This window comes from Camelina sativa, chromosome 15 (genome assembly GCF_030686135.1).
Source record: "Camelina sativa cultivar CO46 ecotype springtype chromosome 15, ASM3068613v1".
In the NCBI taxonomy this organism is placed as follows: Eukaryota; Viridiplantae; Streptophyta; class Magnoliopsida; order Brassicales; family Brassicaceae; genus Camelina; species Camelina sativa.
Genome location: NC_141894.1, coordinates 16,908,570 through 16,924,349, shown reverse-complemented (window position 1 = coordinate 16,924,349; position 15,780 = coordinate 16,908,570). Strand labels below are relative to the sequence as shown.

At 38.1% G+C, this 15,780-nt stretch overlaps 1 pseudogene; it reads right to left on the bottom strand.

The window, feature by feature from the left end:
* Positions 1-4,083: 4,083 nt before the first annotated feature.
* Positions 4,084-14,972, bottom strand: LOC104748573 (protein NRT1/ PTR FAMILY 4.1-like; annotated as a pseudogene).
* Between the last annotated feature and the right edge of the window lie 808 nt (positions 14,973-15,780).

Genomic DNA, 15,780 nt, shown 5'->3' with positions numbered 1-15,780 from the left:
ATATTTTTCTTGAGAAAGAAACAAGCTGCTGTCGTAGAAGGTAGCTTGGATGCCTAAAAAATAATGAAGTTTGCCCAAATCCTCCATCCTGAATTCTGTATGCATACTGTCGAGAAGTTTCTTGATGAGTGCGAAATTGTTGCCAGTGAGGACCATATCATCAACATACAGTAGGAGCATCATAATATCTGACCCGCACTCATAGACAAATAGAGAGGGATCTTGCATTCCACAATTAAAGCCGAACTCCAACAAATAGGTACTGATCTTGTCGTACCAGGCTCTAGGAGATTGTTTTAAACCATAGAGGGACTTGTGGAGTTTCCAAACATGATTTGGTCTTTCTTTGTCAATGAACCCTGTAGGTTGTAGCATATATACATCCTCTGTGAGATCACCATGCAAAAAGGGATTTTTGACATCCAATTGTTTCAACTCTCACTGACCTACAGTTGCAGCGTGGAGGACCATACGCACCGTAGCAGTTCTAACCACGTGACTGTAAGTTTCAAAATAATCGACTCCTTCTTCTTGATGAAAACCTTTTGCCACTAATCTCGCTCTTAATTTGTCAAGGCTGCCATCTGCATTGAGTTTTGTTCTAAAACCCATTTACACCCGAGAACATTCATTCCTGGTTCACGAGGTACCAAAGAAAATGTGTTAGTTTCCTTGCAAGTGTCGACTTCCTCTGTCATAGCGTCTGTCCAGCCCTCATCTTTCAATGCCTCTGTGACAGTTATTGGTTCCGGATAGGATACTTTTTGCGTAAGTAGAGCATATCGAGAATTTGGTTTTCTCACTCCGACTATGCTCTTGTTGTCATTGAGTGTTTTGGCTTAGTTGATGTGCCGATTTGTTGTGTTTGCTGATCAGTTGGTACAGCTTCACTGCTTTGACCATTGGATGATGCAGCTTGTGTAACGACCTTGTCTGCATTTTTTGGAAGAGATTGAGGACTGTTTGGTGAAGCACGGATGTCATCTTGTTCTGTCATATGTGGAATGCCTTCTTGTTCTGCTACAGGACTCACACTCAAATGAACCAGCGCTGGTTGAGAACTGGATAAAGCAGAACTGGTAGAACCGAATTAAAGACTAGTTGTATGCTGTAATGGTGCATTAGAATCAGCTGCAGGACTAGTTGCAGGTTGCAGAGGTGGAAAGTCTTCCTCAGAAAACAAGTGTTGTGTTTGTGCTGGCTACGTTTGACTTGGTGACTGATTTGATTGAACCGGAGAGCATTGAAAACTTTGTTGCCAGGCTTGCAGCATAATTGTTTTACCAGGTCGATGAATACGTTGATATTTGTCAGAGAATGGGAACGATGACTCCTCAAACAGAACATGTTTGCTAATATCAATTCTCCCTGTTGGTGGATATAAACAGTGGTAGCCTTTATATTCGATGTTGTAGCCTAAGAAAGCAGAATGAAGGGACCTTGGATCAAACTTATTGTCAGCATAGTCTCGTAGAGTTGGATAACAAGAGCAGGCGAAGGTTCGCAAAGCAGTGTAGTAAGGCTTTGACTGATAAAGTTTCTCATGTGGACTCTTGTTATTCTCTAAAGTCGAGGATGGGAGAATGTTGCTCATGAAGTTTGCTGTGAAGAAAGCTTCTACCCAGAACTGTTGAGGAACCTTGCTAAAGACCATCATGGCTAGACCAAGTTCAGTGATGTGTCTATGTTTTCTCTCAGCAAGACCATTCTGTTGAGGGGTGTATGGAAAAGAAATGAGTTGTTGTATCCCATTCTGATTTAAGTGAGTAAGAAAAGCTTTGCTTGTGAACTCTCCTCCACCATCACATTAAACCATCTTCATTTTGCAGCCAAACTGATTCTCAACAAGATTTTGGAAATTGCATAAAGTAGAGTAAAAATCTTATTTATTTTTCAAAGGATAAAACCAACAAAATCTAGACCAATTGTCAATGAAGATTACATAGTATCTGAAACCCTGTCCAGAGGTAACTGGAGCAGGACCCCAAAGATCACAATGAATCCTTTATAATGGCCTAGTTGAAACAAACTGAGAATCGGAAAACGGGAGATGACTACTCTTCCCAAGATGACATCCCTCACACATCGTCTTGGTACTTTTATTGACTGAAATAGCTTTACTCTTGACTAGCTGCTCCAAAATCTTATTATTAGGGTGTCCAAGTCACCTATGCCACACCTCATCATAAGCTGCTTGTTGTCTAGATGAGTGGAACACTTGACCAGGTGGATTCTTGACTGTATAGAGGCCCTTATTGTATGGACCGTTGGTGAGGAGCTTCTTTGTTGCATGTCCTTAACAATAACCTCATCAGCATCAAATTCAATTGAACAAGGGTAATCTCTGGTAAGCTTAGAAACAGATAATAGAGATTTTGCAATATCAGGAACCACTAGAACATCCTTTAGAGGTAAATTACCTGAAGTTGTAAGTAAAGAGGCTGATCCAGTATGTGTAATAGGCAGAAAGATTCCATCTCCAATCATGATAGTATCATTACCATCATACTGTCGGGATTGTTGAAGGTTACCATGAGAGTTTGTAACATGAGCGGTAGTTCCGCTGTCCGTAACCCACTCATGGCCTCCTTGGTCCGTAACATCAGTGATTATCAAGGCCGCCAAAGCTGCAGGAACCTCAGTCTGATAGGTGTTATCAAAATGGTACCAACATGTAAACGCAACATGACCCTTTTCACCACATATAACACACTGGTCTATTTTCTTCAGAGTAGCCCGAGGATCCAGTGGAAGGAGAGATTTGTTGGTGAAATCCTCTGCCTCTCGTCGAGTAGCCTCCTCTGCCTCGAGATCTGTGAGAGTGTCCTCTTCCTCTGTTACTGTAGAATGAGCTGTCTGCACGCTGAGTGTGAAAAGCCAGGTGAGGGGTGATGCTTGAGTCTTTAGTATAAGCCATCAATCGATCATGATATGCAGTGAGCCGAGGAATCACATCTTCGAGAGTTGGAGATGAAGTTGAGTCCATGGTTCCTTCTATAGAGGTTTTAATCGGCTCATACTCTCTACTTAAAGTATTCAAAGCTGCAAATATCTTCATCCTCTCACTAATTGGACTTCCTACTGAAGCAAGTTGCTCACACACTCTTAAGCTATTTTAAGTACTCTAACATGGGTAAGTCTTTCTTTTCCATAGTTTGCAGTTTCCTCTGCAAGACAAAAAACCTAGCTGAGGAGACCTTATTAAAGTGACCAGCTAGAAAGTTCCATACCTCCTGAGACGTTTTTGTGTTGACAACCTCAGTGAGGAGCTCTTTGGATAGAGATCCAAGAAGCCATGCTCTGACGACTTGGTCTGACCGAACCCATGCTTGATGCACCGGATTCGGAGTGTCTGCAGTGCTAACAGACTCTGGTTGTTTGGTGGAGCCGTTGATGAAACCCAAAAGTCCCTGACCAGAGAGAAACGACTCGAACTGGGTTTTCCAGAGCAAGTAGTTTCGCTCAGTGAGCTTGACTGTCACACAATTTGTAATATTCAAAACAGGTTGCGAATAGAGCTCAGTGGACAAAGCCATGGCTCTGATACCATGTAAGAAGAAATGTAATATGAAGAAAGTTCTTTCTTTATTTTCTTGATACTCTCTTAACCATTACATGAGGCTATACTTCCTATTTATACAATCATAAAACCCTAGTTCCCTTGACACATGTCATCATTGGTCAAGAGGTTAAGAACGTCAAATCGATTGCTCGTTGCTGTCTTTGTTTCCGTACTACGGCTCCTCCCTGTCGCTTTTACTTAAGTGGTTGAACCTTCCTCTGCAACGTCCTTGTATTGTTGTAGAGTCGACCGTTCCTTGGCAGGCTTACTGGGCTGCTTCAGAATTTGATTGTTGTTGTTGGGCCTCTTTTCATGTTTTGAAGTCCACTCTGTTTTGAAACCTTCTGCTTCAAAAACAGGTTTTGACTGAGACTCCTCTATAACATCAACCATTATGAACCACCACCAAAAAAAAAACCATTATGAAAATATACTTGGTTTAGACTTCCACTATATGCATAGCATTTTTAACTAAATTAAGGAATTCTCTATATACTAAGCAACATACTATGTTCTTTTTCTTAATATCTTATTTCCCAAAAGATATAATTGAAAAGATTAAGGGTATTAAGAACACATAAAACCACATAAAACAGTTTGAGCCTAGACTCATTAAGCTCCTCGCGGAGCAATCTCGTGTCGCCATTAATGACCTCCACAAGTACCGAACTGAGGAAGAAACCCATTGAAGTAGAGCACCACCCTAACGCCGTGCTCATGCTCCTCATACTCGCGGGAGCTTCTCTAAAGAAGAACTCTAGCATTCCTCCAAGAGTCAACATACCCGAGAAACTCAACAAAACATATTGAAGCTCTAACCAGAACACTGAGATTTTGACGTTGTTGTGAACCGCTTCATGTTTTCTCTTGACCTCCACGATGGATGCTACCGCCATTTAGAGGAGAGAGCTAAGCCATATCAAATGCGTTTCAAATTGAAGCTAGAAGATCTTTCGTTGTTGCTTGATAAGATCCTCTTGCCAAGAAGCTCGTAGAAAGCTAAAGAAGAGAGCATGCACATGATAGGTATGGCATTGAGGGAAGCCACAGGGATCTCAAAGGAACGAGATAGTATTATGTTCATCATCATGCCTTGTTGTCCTGAGAAGGTTACGAGTTGTGCTACGCAACAGTTCATTACAATTGTGCTCCCAAATATTGGTAGAAGAGCTAGAAACGTTCTTGTTTCTTTAGAGATTTGTACCTTGAAAACGAAAAAGTAGCTAGCTTTTAGTGATTTAAAGTACTCTCTCTCTGTTTTGAAAACACTCGTGTGAAGTTTGCAAACTTGAAAGATAAAAACTTAAAAGTAAGTGCAAGCAAGATTTAACGAGTTTGGATCCTTGGGAGGAATCCTACGTCTCGCCGGAGAAGATCTCCGGAAAATCCACTAAGAAACTTAGCTCAAACCGAGCTCTCAATCATTGTTTACACTTCTCTTACTTGTTCTTTCACTCACACTAACTCACACTTCTTCTACAATATGCTTTTATAGACCAACCAAGACTACTCTCTTAACTAGGGTAAAGAGAACTTAACTCTGGTTAAAACTTCCCGTTTAGCTTGGTTTTCAAGCTTGGCACAGATTCTGAGGTAGGCGGAGAGCAACGCAGGCCTGCTTTGCTTTGCCTCCTTAAGATTGGACCATCTCCACAGTGTACGAACCTGAGATTGTGTCTGTTGCAGAGAGAACAGCTAAGAGTTGGGAAGCTTCTATACTCATCTCAATCTTATCTTGAAAGCCTCTGACTCAACTCGTGTCTTCTGTTTTTTCCTCTTCTCCTTGAAACCCTCTTTTCCAAAACCAGTCTTTGACTTCTCCTTTGCTTGGTTTCACGAGACTTGAAACAACCCAGAACTTGGGAATCAAACTAATCCCCAAAAAACTCCACCTTGGTTTGAATACCACCCCAACTTGATTCTTCTTCTTAGCATACTTGGATTTTTCTCTTCTCCGGATTCTTCACTTCTTCTTTTAGTGACTTGAAATTCTGAGCAACTCCAAAGCGTTTTGAAGTTTGCTCACAGGAACAGTCTTTGTAAAGATATATGCAGGATTCCATAATGTAGACACCTTTACAACCTTTACTTCTCCTTCTGCAATCTTGTCTCTGATAAAATGCTAACGCACATCAATGTGCTTAGTTCTCTTGTGATGAACAGAGTTCTTTGATAGTGAGATAGCACTCTGTGAATCACACATGACTTCAACATGATCTTGCTCGAATCCTAACTCACTCGCAAGACCTTTTAGCCAACTTCCTTCCTTTATGGCTTCAGTCAATGCCATATACTCTACCTCAGTAGTACACAAAGCTACTACCTTTTGTAGGCCTGATTTCCAGCTGATAACATTTTCACCTGCAGTGAAAACATATCCATTTAGTGACCTTCTTTTATCAAGATCAGCTGCAAAGTCAGAGTCACAAAATCCTTTGATCTCTGAACTGTCTTGCTTAACCTTAGATCTTAAGTCCCTTTGATGTATCTTAAAAACCCACTTCACAGCTTGCCAGTGTTCTTTCAAGGGTTTACTCATATATCTGCTCACAACACACAAAGGGTAAGCTAGATCAGGTCTTGTTCCAATCATCGAATACATGATACTCCCAACAGCATTTGAGTAGGGAATTGACTTCTTGTACTCCTCCTGAGAAGCTATTTCTTCATTTGATGTAGCTTTAAGCTTAAACTGGACCCCCAATGGAGTTGAAACCGCTTTTGACTGATCCATTCTGAATTCTTGAAGGACCTTCTTCAAGTATTGTTTCTGTGACACTTCAAGTGTCCCATTTGTTCCGTCTCTCTTGATCTCCATACCCAAAATCTTCCTTGCTTCTCCCAAGTCTTTCATTTCAAATTCTGCACTTAGTAAACTCTAAAGTTCTTGAATTTTCTCCTTTTTCTTGGCAGCAATGAGCATGTCATCTACATATAGAAGCAGGTACATGTAGGTGTTGTCCTCAAGCTTTTGATAGTAGATAGTGGTCAAAGCTGCTTCTAAGATACCCTGAGTTCTTCATGAAAGTATCAAATCTTTGATTCCATTGCCTTGGTGCTTGTTTTAGCCCATACAGAGATTTCTTGAGAAGACATACCTCTTCTGTTTCTGATCCGATTTTGTACCCTTCTGGTTGCTCCATCAATATGTGTTCATCTAAACTGCCATGTAAAAACGCCGTTTTGACATCCATCTGCTCCAATTCAAGATCTAGTTGAACCACATATGACAAAATGAGCCGTATGGAGACATGCTTCACAACTGGAGAGAAAATTTCTTGGTAATCTATCCCTTCCTTCTATAGATAACCTTTAGCGACAAGTCTGGCTTTAAATCTTGGTTGATCAATCCCAGGTACACTTGATTTCCTTTTGTATACCCACTTGCAGCCTATCTCTTTGCTTTTCTCTGGTCTCTCAGTTAATGTCCATGTCTAATTCTTGAGCAATGAGTGCATTTCTTCATCTATTGCTTCTTTTGAAGACTTCGCATCTTTATCCCGTACTGCTTCATTGTAACAGCATGGCTCAGGATATCCACAGTCTTCAGTCATCATTAGTGCAAAACCGACTAATTTTTCTTCATCTTTACTGACTTCCACCAAATTAGAATCCCTGAACTTTAGTGGTGGTCTGGTGGGTCTCCTCTCTCTATCTATGGCCAACTGATAATTCTCCAATTTATTGTTGACTTGAGATTCTTCATTCTATGGGTCGCTTTCTTGTTCGTTGTCCTCACTGAGTAGTCTCTCAGCTTGATCAGACTCTGTGCCTTCTTCAGCTCCACCTAGATCACTGAAATTCCCATGATTGATTTCATAGATAATTGGTATTTGAGTTTCCTGTGGTTTAGTTTCTGGTTGTGAGGATTGATTTTAGATGTTTGTACATCTTTTCTTCTTGAAACGTTGCATCTCTGGTGACAACACATTTCTTTTCCTCAACTAACCAGAATTTCTATCCTTTTACACCATGAAGATATACTACAAACACCCCTTTCTTTGCTCTTGGATTGAGCTTCCCTTGATCATTGTGGATGTAAGCTACTGAACCAAACACTCTTAACTCCTCATATCTTGGTCTAGCACCTGTCCAAACCTCCTCTGGTACCTCAAACTCAAGCGCAGATGATGGGATCTGTTTATTTGATAAACTGCTGTTGATGCAGCTTCAGCCCAGAAGATTTTTGGAAGCCCTTATTCAATTAAAACACTTTGAACCTTTCAAGAATGGTCATGTTCATTCTTTCTGCGACACCATTCTGTTGAGGAGTGTAAGCACATGTTTTATGTCTTACAATCCCTTCTTGCTTACAGAAATCATCAAACTCTTTGTTGCAGAACTCTAAGCCATTATATGTCCTGAGTATCTTAACCTTCCTGTTTAACTGAATCTCAACCATCTTCTTCCATTCCAGAAAACTCCCATAGCTTCTAACTTCTTCTTAAAAAAATATATCCATGTCTTCCTTGAGTAGTCGTCTATGAAAGAGATGAAGTATTGACATTTTCCCAACGACAAGGGAACATTTGGTGATCCCCATAAGTCAGAATGTATGTATTCTAGCTTCTCCTTGGTAACATGTTTCCCAATACCGAAACTGACTCGATGTGCTTTTCCATAAACACAATCCTCACATAATTCCAGATCTGTTACCTTTGAGCTGTCTAGGTAGCCTCTTTTAAGCAATGCTTTCATACTCTTCTAACTCATATGACCCAATCTTCTATGCCACAATCTGGTCTCATCTTTTAAACCCTTTGAGACATTTACTTCTCTAGTTAGAACAGATCCCTTTAACACATAGAGTGTGTCAGTCTTATGACCTTTAATTAAGGTTGTGCAACCTTTGTTGACATTCATTATCCCATCTCTTGACTGAAACCAGCATCCCTGATCTTCAAAAGTACCAAGTGAGATCAGATTCTTTGACATTCCTGGTACATACCTCACATTCTTCAGAAGAACTGTTGAGTTGTCTTTATTTTTTATCCTTATGTTCCCAACTCTTTTTACTTCTGAGTATGTATCGTTTGCCATTCTCACTCTTCCAGAACATGATTTATTTAGCTCAATGAACCAGTCTCTCCTAGGGGTCATGTGGAAGGAACAACCTGTATCCATGATCCATTTCTCTTTAAAGTCTTCATCAAGTGATATAAGCGCTTCTGTATCCATGACCTGTCACGACTGATGATTCTCCCCTCTCCATGGAACCATCTCTCTGCTGCTTGTTCGTCTCCTTCCACACATAGCACTGTTTTTTATAGTGTCCGTCTTTACCACAAATCCAGCAGGTTTTCTTCCCCTTAGACTTGCACCTCTTGTTCTGTTTCCCTTTGTCACCTCCCTTGTCTCTATTTTTAGATCTACCCCTTTTTGAACAAACAAAGCATCCGAACTTTGCTTTGGTAGCCTTTCACTTGCTCCTAGTTCAAGCTCTTTAGATCTGATAGCACTAGTAATCTCATCTATATACAAAGAGGTTTTTCCATACTTCAATGTATCTTTAAGCTGGTCGAACTGCTTTGATAAAGCCATAACCAGAATAATAGCCTGATCTTCATCTGAAACAATCACCTTAACATGTTCTAGATCAGCTATCAACCTCAAGAAATCATTTATTTTCTTCTCTATTGTCATACTATCACTCATCTTATAGCCATAAAGCCTCTGCTAAAGATATATCCTATTTGGTAATGATTTAGCCATGTACAAATGGTCTAGAACCTTAATCAAACGTGCAGCGGATCTTTCCTTAATAATCGTCCTGAGGACATTGTCTCCTACACTTAGAATGATAGTAGATCTTGCCTTTCCTCTTTTCTCCTTCTGAGACTTTTCTGCAACAGTTTCAGGCTTGTTGCAGCTTGCTTTCGAGCCTGTGTAACAGTCTCTGCTGTCATCCCTTCACCCTTTTCTGCAGATGACTCTTCATTCTTAGGAGCTTGTTCTTCGTCCAACCCTTCCAGCAAACCCAACATCTCCAAATGTGCTAAAAGCTTTTCTTTCCAGAGCATGTAGTCACCTTTCCCGTCGAACTTCTCCATCTCAACCCTTGATGAAGACATGGCTTCAGGTCTAAGATAAAACTTCTCTAAACCTGGAGCTCTGATACCATTCTGTAGAGATTTGTACCTTGAAAACGAAAAAGTAGCTAGCTTTTAGTGATTTAAAGTACTCTTTCTCTCTCTCTCTCTCTCTCTCTCTCTCTCTCTCTCTCTCTCTCTCTCTCTCTCTCTCTCTCTCTCTCTCTCTCTCTGTTTTGAAAACACTCGTGTGACGTTTGCAAACTTGAAAGATAAAAACTTAAAAGTAAGTGCAAGCAAGATTTAACGAGTTCAGATCCTTGGGAGGAATCCTACGTCTCGCCGGAGAAGATCTTCGGAAAATCCACTAATAAACTTAGCTCAAAACGAGCTCTCAATCACTGTTTACACTTCTCTTACTTGTTCTTTCACTCACACTAACTCATACACTTTTTCTACAATATGCTTTTATAGACCAACCAAGACTACTCTCTTAAATAGGGTAAAGAGAACTTAACTCTGGTTAAAACTTCCCGTTTAGCTTGGTTTTCAAGCTTGACAGAGATTCTGAGTTAGGCGGAGAGAAACACAGGCCTACTTTGCTTTGCCTCCTTCAGATCAGACCAGCTCCACAGTGTACGAACCTGAGATTGTGTCTGTTGTAGAGAGAACAGCTAAGAGTCGGGAAGTGATGTCACTATATTTTACCATATTGATGGCCTTGTTTAGTTCATGTTTTGCATCATATACAAGTGATTCCTTAGGTTTTATAGCCATTTATGTCCAAATATGTACTTAGGATGTTTAGAAGCATGCATTGCATACATTTATGCATTTGGAGTATTATTAGGTGTTATGGAGCTCTAAAAGGGTAAGGAAGGACTTGCTGTTATTTCTGGAGCTAAACAAGAGGATTGGAAGTATCAGGAAGGGAAAAGAAGGCTCTCGACCATACCACTCGAGCAGGCACACGGTCAAGTACATGGTCGGGTTCATAACGAGCTCCTCAAAGATCAAACCGAATAAAGATTTTCCGTTGCTATTCAGCTTCAGAAACCTTCATGAGAGTTGTATGACATTGATGTAAATTTCCAATGCCGGTGGTTTCAAGGCAACCGGAGCTGTCGTTCAAGAGTTATACCTGTTTTACTGAACCGATATCATTCCAGATCAAAGACTGGAGTTACTTGACGGACCAACCACTCGACCATGCACTCGACCGAGCACATGGTCGAGCACTTGCAGCCGACCTTCTATTTTGTCTTCTAGCTAAGTAGGGCTACCCCTTCCTCCTATAAAAGGACAATGCACCCTGCAGCCGCCTAGAGAGATGTCATAACCTAGTTTTTGCCATTTTTAGCTGCTTTTACTTTATTGCATCATCTTTTATCTTTTCTAGCATTTTTGCACTTTGTAACCTTCATAACTTTGAATCTATTGAGTATTTGCTTTCACTTCTTTGTATTAAATTGTTTATCTCTCTCTTATCTATCTGATCATGCTTGTTTTATCATTTTCTGGGTTTGTGTTCTTCATCATGATTTTTAGATCAGATTAGTGCCTTAGGATCTTAGAGATGGGATAGGTTGGTAAAGAGTTATGTTTATCTAGATTGTTTAAGCTTGATTTTTTATAGATCCCTTCTGGGTTAGCTGTGCTCTATGCTGTTCTTATACGGAGAGGGTAAGGATAGATCTTAAGCTTCTTAGCATCACACCAATGTCTAAGTTGCTAGATAAGGCTAATACTAGAGATTATCATGAAGCATGCTAAGAGATTTGATGTTTAAGATGATTTTTGACATTAATGATCTGGTTGTTTATTGCCTGTTTTTATATGTTCTTAGCTAGTGAAAGCTAGGTCTAGGAGTATCTAAGCTTGATTGTTATTGCCATGAGTGTGGATTAGCAAGTATTAGAAGATCATTGTCTAGGGATAGCTTTTGTGAAGTTTGTTAAACAATCTGGGTAAGCTTAGCTTGATACCAACCAATTACCCCAATCTCTAGGACCTATTTGCTCCTTGTTTATTACTGCTTTCTCTGTTAAATCGTTTATTTTGCATCTCTGTTCTTTATTTTGCTTATGTTCTTCTGTTATGCATCACTCGGCCAAGTGCTCGACCACCTACTCGACCATGCACTCGACCGAGTGCTAGGTCGAGCTCCAGTTTATTTTTTTTTGTTTATGCATTGTTCTGTTCTTGTTTTCATCTGCTTATTAGTCAATTCTCCTTAGTATTGTTTATTGCACTTGTTCTATAGTTTAATTCTGCATTAGTACTGTCTTAAGTTGCTTTAATATTCTGCATTTCATTTCTTTCATTAGGTTGTTAGAAACAAATCAACTTGATATTTGGCTTAACTTGAATGCATTGATCACATCTTGACTGCTTGCATATCACACTCTTTATGGATTGACATCCTTTATGCTACAACATCATAAGGGTATTAAAACACCTTGCATTCCACATCATCATCTTGCTTATGTCTCTGTTTGCATGTTATCATACATTCATTGCATAAGTAGATCTAGAAAAAGTTCTTGTTTCAGGAAGCCTCTATACTCATCTGTTTTTTCCTCTTCTCCTTGAAACCCTCTTTTCCAAAACCAGTCTTTGACTTCTCCTTTGCTTGGTTTCACTAGACTTGAAAAAACCGAGAACTTGGGATTCAAACTAATCCCCTTTCTTCAACTTGTGTTGCTGAGATCTTGTTAGCTTCGCTTTATTCAAAAACCTGGAGATTATATAGTTTACATGATAGTTAAATATACCAATCCCAAAGTGCATGAGTCTCTGAATTTCACTAAATTAAGTCATTAATCATTAGTATACACATGTTATAACGAACTTTTGAATATCTCATAGTTAATAAGTATAAAATAGCGTTTCAAAATATATTAACAACAATAATGACTTCAAGAAAATATTCAGTTTCTTAAATAGTTAAATCATACTATATAAAAAGAGAAAAAAGATGGCTAGCTACACGAAGTAGAAGAGAAAACATGATCACACATACCAAGTATACTATTGTATTTTCAACTACACGAAGTATATGTATTACATGGCAACATGCATGAAATATATGACGTCATGTGATCAACACCATAGATATACAATCCAGTTCACTGGTCGATTGACTCCGGCGAAGACCGACGTTGACTCTGGCGTTGACCAAAAAAATGTATTAAAATTTTTTTTCTATTAAAAATCAAAAATAATAAATATTATATATAAACATTTTTTGGGTTTTCATGATTAATAAGCATATTCAATTCAATATCTAAATATTTTTATATATCTCTAATGTATTTATTCTTATAATTAGTTAGTTTTTATTGTTAAAGCTAAACTAATATTTAAATAAAAATCATTTATAATTATTTTTAAGATTTAATATAAGGTATTTTCAAAAATACTCTTATTCTCCCTTTTACAAACATACCCTCAAATCAAGTATATTGTTTTGCTAAAATGATTTTTTTGTATGTTTACCTTTTATATATTAGAAGTAAATATTGTAAATTTATTTTGTTGTTGTTTACATGTTATTAAGAGTATGTAAATTTTATAGTAAAATAATTTAAAATTTTATACAACATTTACCATGCAAATTTTAGAGTACAGAGTCATATACTCAATCTTTTGCATATTATTTTTCTAATGAAAGTAGTTGAATTTGATTTTATTGATTTTGTAGTATTTAAATAATCTGATTATCAAAGATTTATATACGTATATAGATATTTTGAAAATAATTATTAATGGTTTTTATTTAACTATTAGTTTAGCTTTAACAATAAAAATTAACTAATTATAAGAATGAATACATTAGAGATATATAAAAATATTTAGATATTGAATTGAATATATTTTTTAATCATGAAAAACCAAAAATGTTTATATATAACATTTCTTATTTTTGATTTTTAATAGAAAAAAAAATTAATATATTTTTTGGTCAACGCCAGAGTCAGCATCGGTCTTCGCCGGAGTCAGTTGACCGGTGTACCGGATTATATATCTATGGTGTTAACCACATAACGTCATATAGTTCATGCATGTGGCCATGTAATACATATACTTCGTATAGTTGAGTATACAGTAATATACTTGGTATGTGTGACTATGTTTTCTCTTCTACTTCATGTAGCTAGCTATCTTTTTCCTATAAAAAGTCGTCCATCAAACTGAGGTATAGTCTAAGCGTCTAGCTAGTTTTACATCTATATACGTCAAGTATATAGCAAAAGAATCTCGTAGTGTATCACATCTATATACAGTAAAGACCACAAGAAATCTATTTTCGATGCTTATATGTTATGTTTTGTTAATTTTAAAGGAACTATGTATAAGGCCCCAAACGATGGTTGTGGCACTTCACAGGACCGTTCCTGATATTTTCGGAGGAAGAAACAACGAAATGAATCTACAAATAGGGTAGGCTAATTTATGTTAGTTTAGTGTGAATAAAGAAAATAAGATAAATATGGGTTTAGAATAATTACTTGAATTTGTTGTGATGAATGCTTTTGTCAGTAGAGTTTTGATTCTGTGTGACCTCCGCATCCGTTACATACTTATTTCGGTTTCTTGCGGCAGAGACAAACATATTCAGAATTCTGGTCAAAGGGCTTCCTGTTGGGCGCTTGTATCGATACATCGGGCATCCCACGACGAAAATGAAGATCGCCGAGGCTAAAACCGCAGTGGTTGTATTGAAGCTGGAGCTCCATACTTTGTTCTCCTCGATCCAAACCATAAGGGTTACTGCCAAGAAACCTCCAAGGCAAACAGAGAAGAAGAACCAATTGAAGAATCCTGATATTAGCCTCTGGTTTCTACTATCGAGCTGGTCACCTCCATGAGCAGGCAACGACCCCTTGACACCTCCAACACCAATAGCTATTGCATAAAGTCCGGTGAACAGAACCGTTGGTTGAAGAGTCGATGGTGTTTTATCTCCATGAGGTTGTAACTTATGGTTATGAGCTTGGACTGTCAACAAGATCAAACCCTATAAAAGAATGGAGTAAACTTTTCAGTTCTGTAATCAATTTGACTGTTTAACATGATTTAATGGGTTATTAAAAATACCAGTAGTTTTTTGACCAAAAATAAAATAAAATAAAATAAAATACCAGTAGTTCAATGGAACAAAAGAGGACGACAGCTGCAAAGCGAGTGAGAAAAGAGTCCGCGACAAAACCACCAAAGACTGTGAGCAAAAACGATGTTCCTACGAAATTACTCACCATGGTTGCTGCTTTTGCTGATGAGTAATGCATTGATTTCGTAAAGTACATCATGAAGTTGGTTGAATATGCTAAGAACACCATATTCTCCATCGTCTCTACAACTGTGTACATTAAGACCATCACTACAAAAGAACTATACATTGATAGCATATTATCATAGCATTATTTTTTAAAGTGCTATGTACGAAAAATTTGAGATTTTGGTTTCTATTGATAGCAATATACTAACGCTAAGATATGAAAATGGTATAAAAAAGACTAAAATTGCGACATTTTGTCATTGGAGGGGAAATTTTCATTAAGCGGTACATTTTCCTTCTTCTCGAAACGCTTAGAAGACATAACATAACACTTAGGTTTTTTTTTCTCTCGTTCGTATCGCTAAGTGTTTTTCTCTCTTCCCTCATCTCTTTCCACTGATATCTCCAGCGACAACACTGAAGCAATTAATCCTCTCTCTGGGCATCAGTTCGTCGAAGCAATAAGTCATCTCGTTGGCCATAAGTTCGTCCTTACATTCTCCATATCAGCTCGATTTCATCTCGCAAGGCAAGGTTTTGTCTTTCTAGTGTTAGTTCTGTTATTTATTTTGCCGTCGACGGCGAGATTTATGGTTAGGTTCTTTAGATTTGCTGTTTGTTTCAATTTTCATCAGATTTAGGGTTGTGTATCAATTTTGTTATGAGATTTAGGGTAATGTAACATTTTTCTGATTGTGCTTTAGATTTGCTGTTTATCTTATTGATTTATGAGATTTGCATTTGATTTAGCTTCATATACGTTCTCTTATACTTCACTTGGCTTTGATTTAGCTTCATTTCGCTTTGTCTACAAAGCTATATTTCATTTTGATATTTTTTTTCTCATTATCGGTGTCAGGTTATACTGATCTAACAAGCTAGACATTTTTCTCAATTATATACAGCAG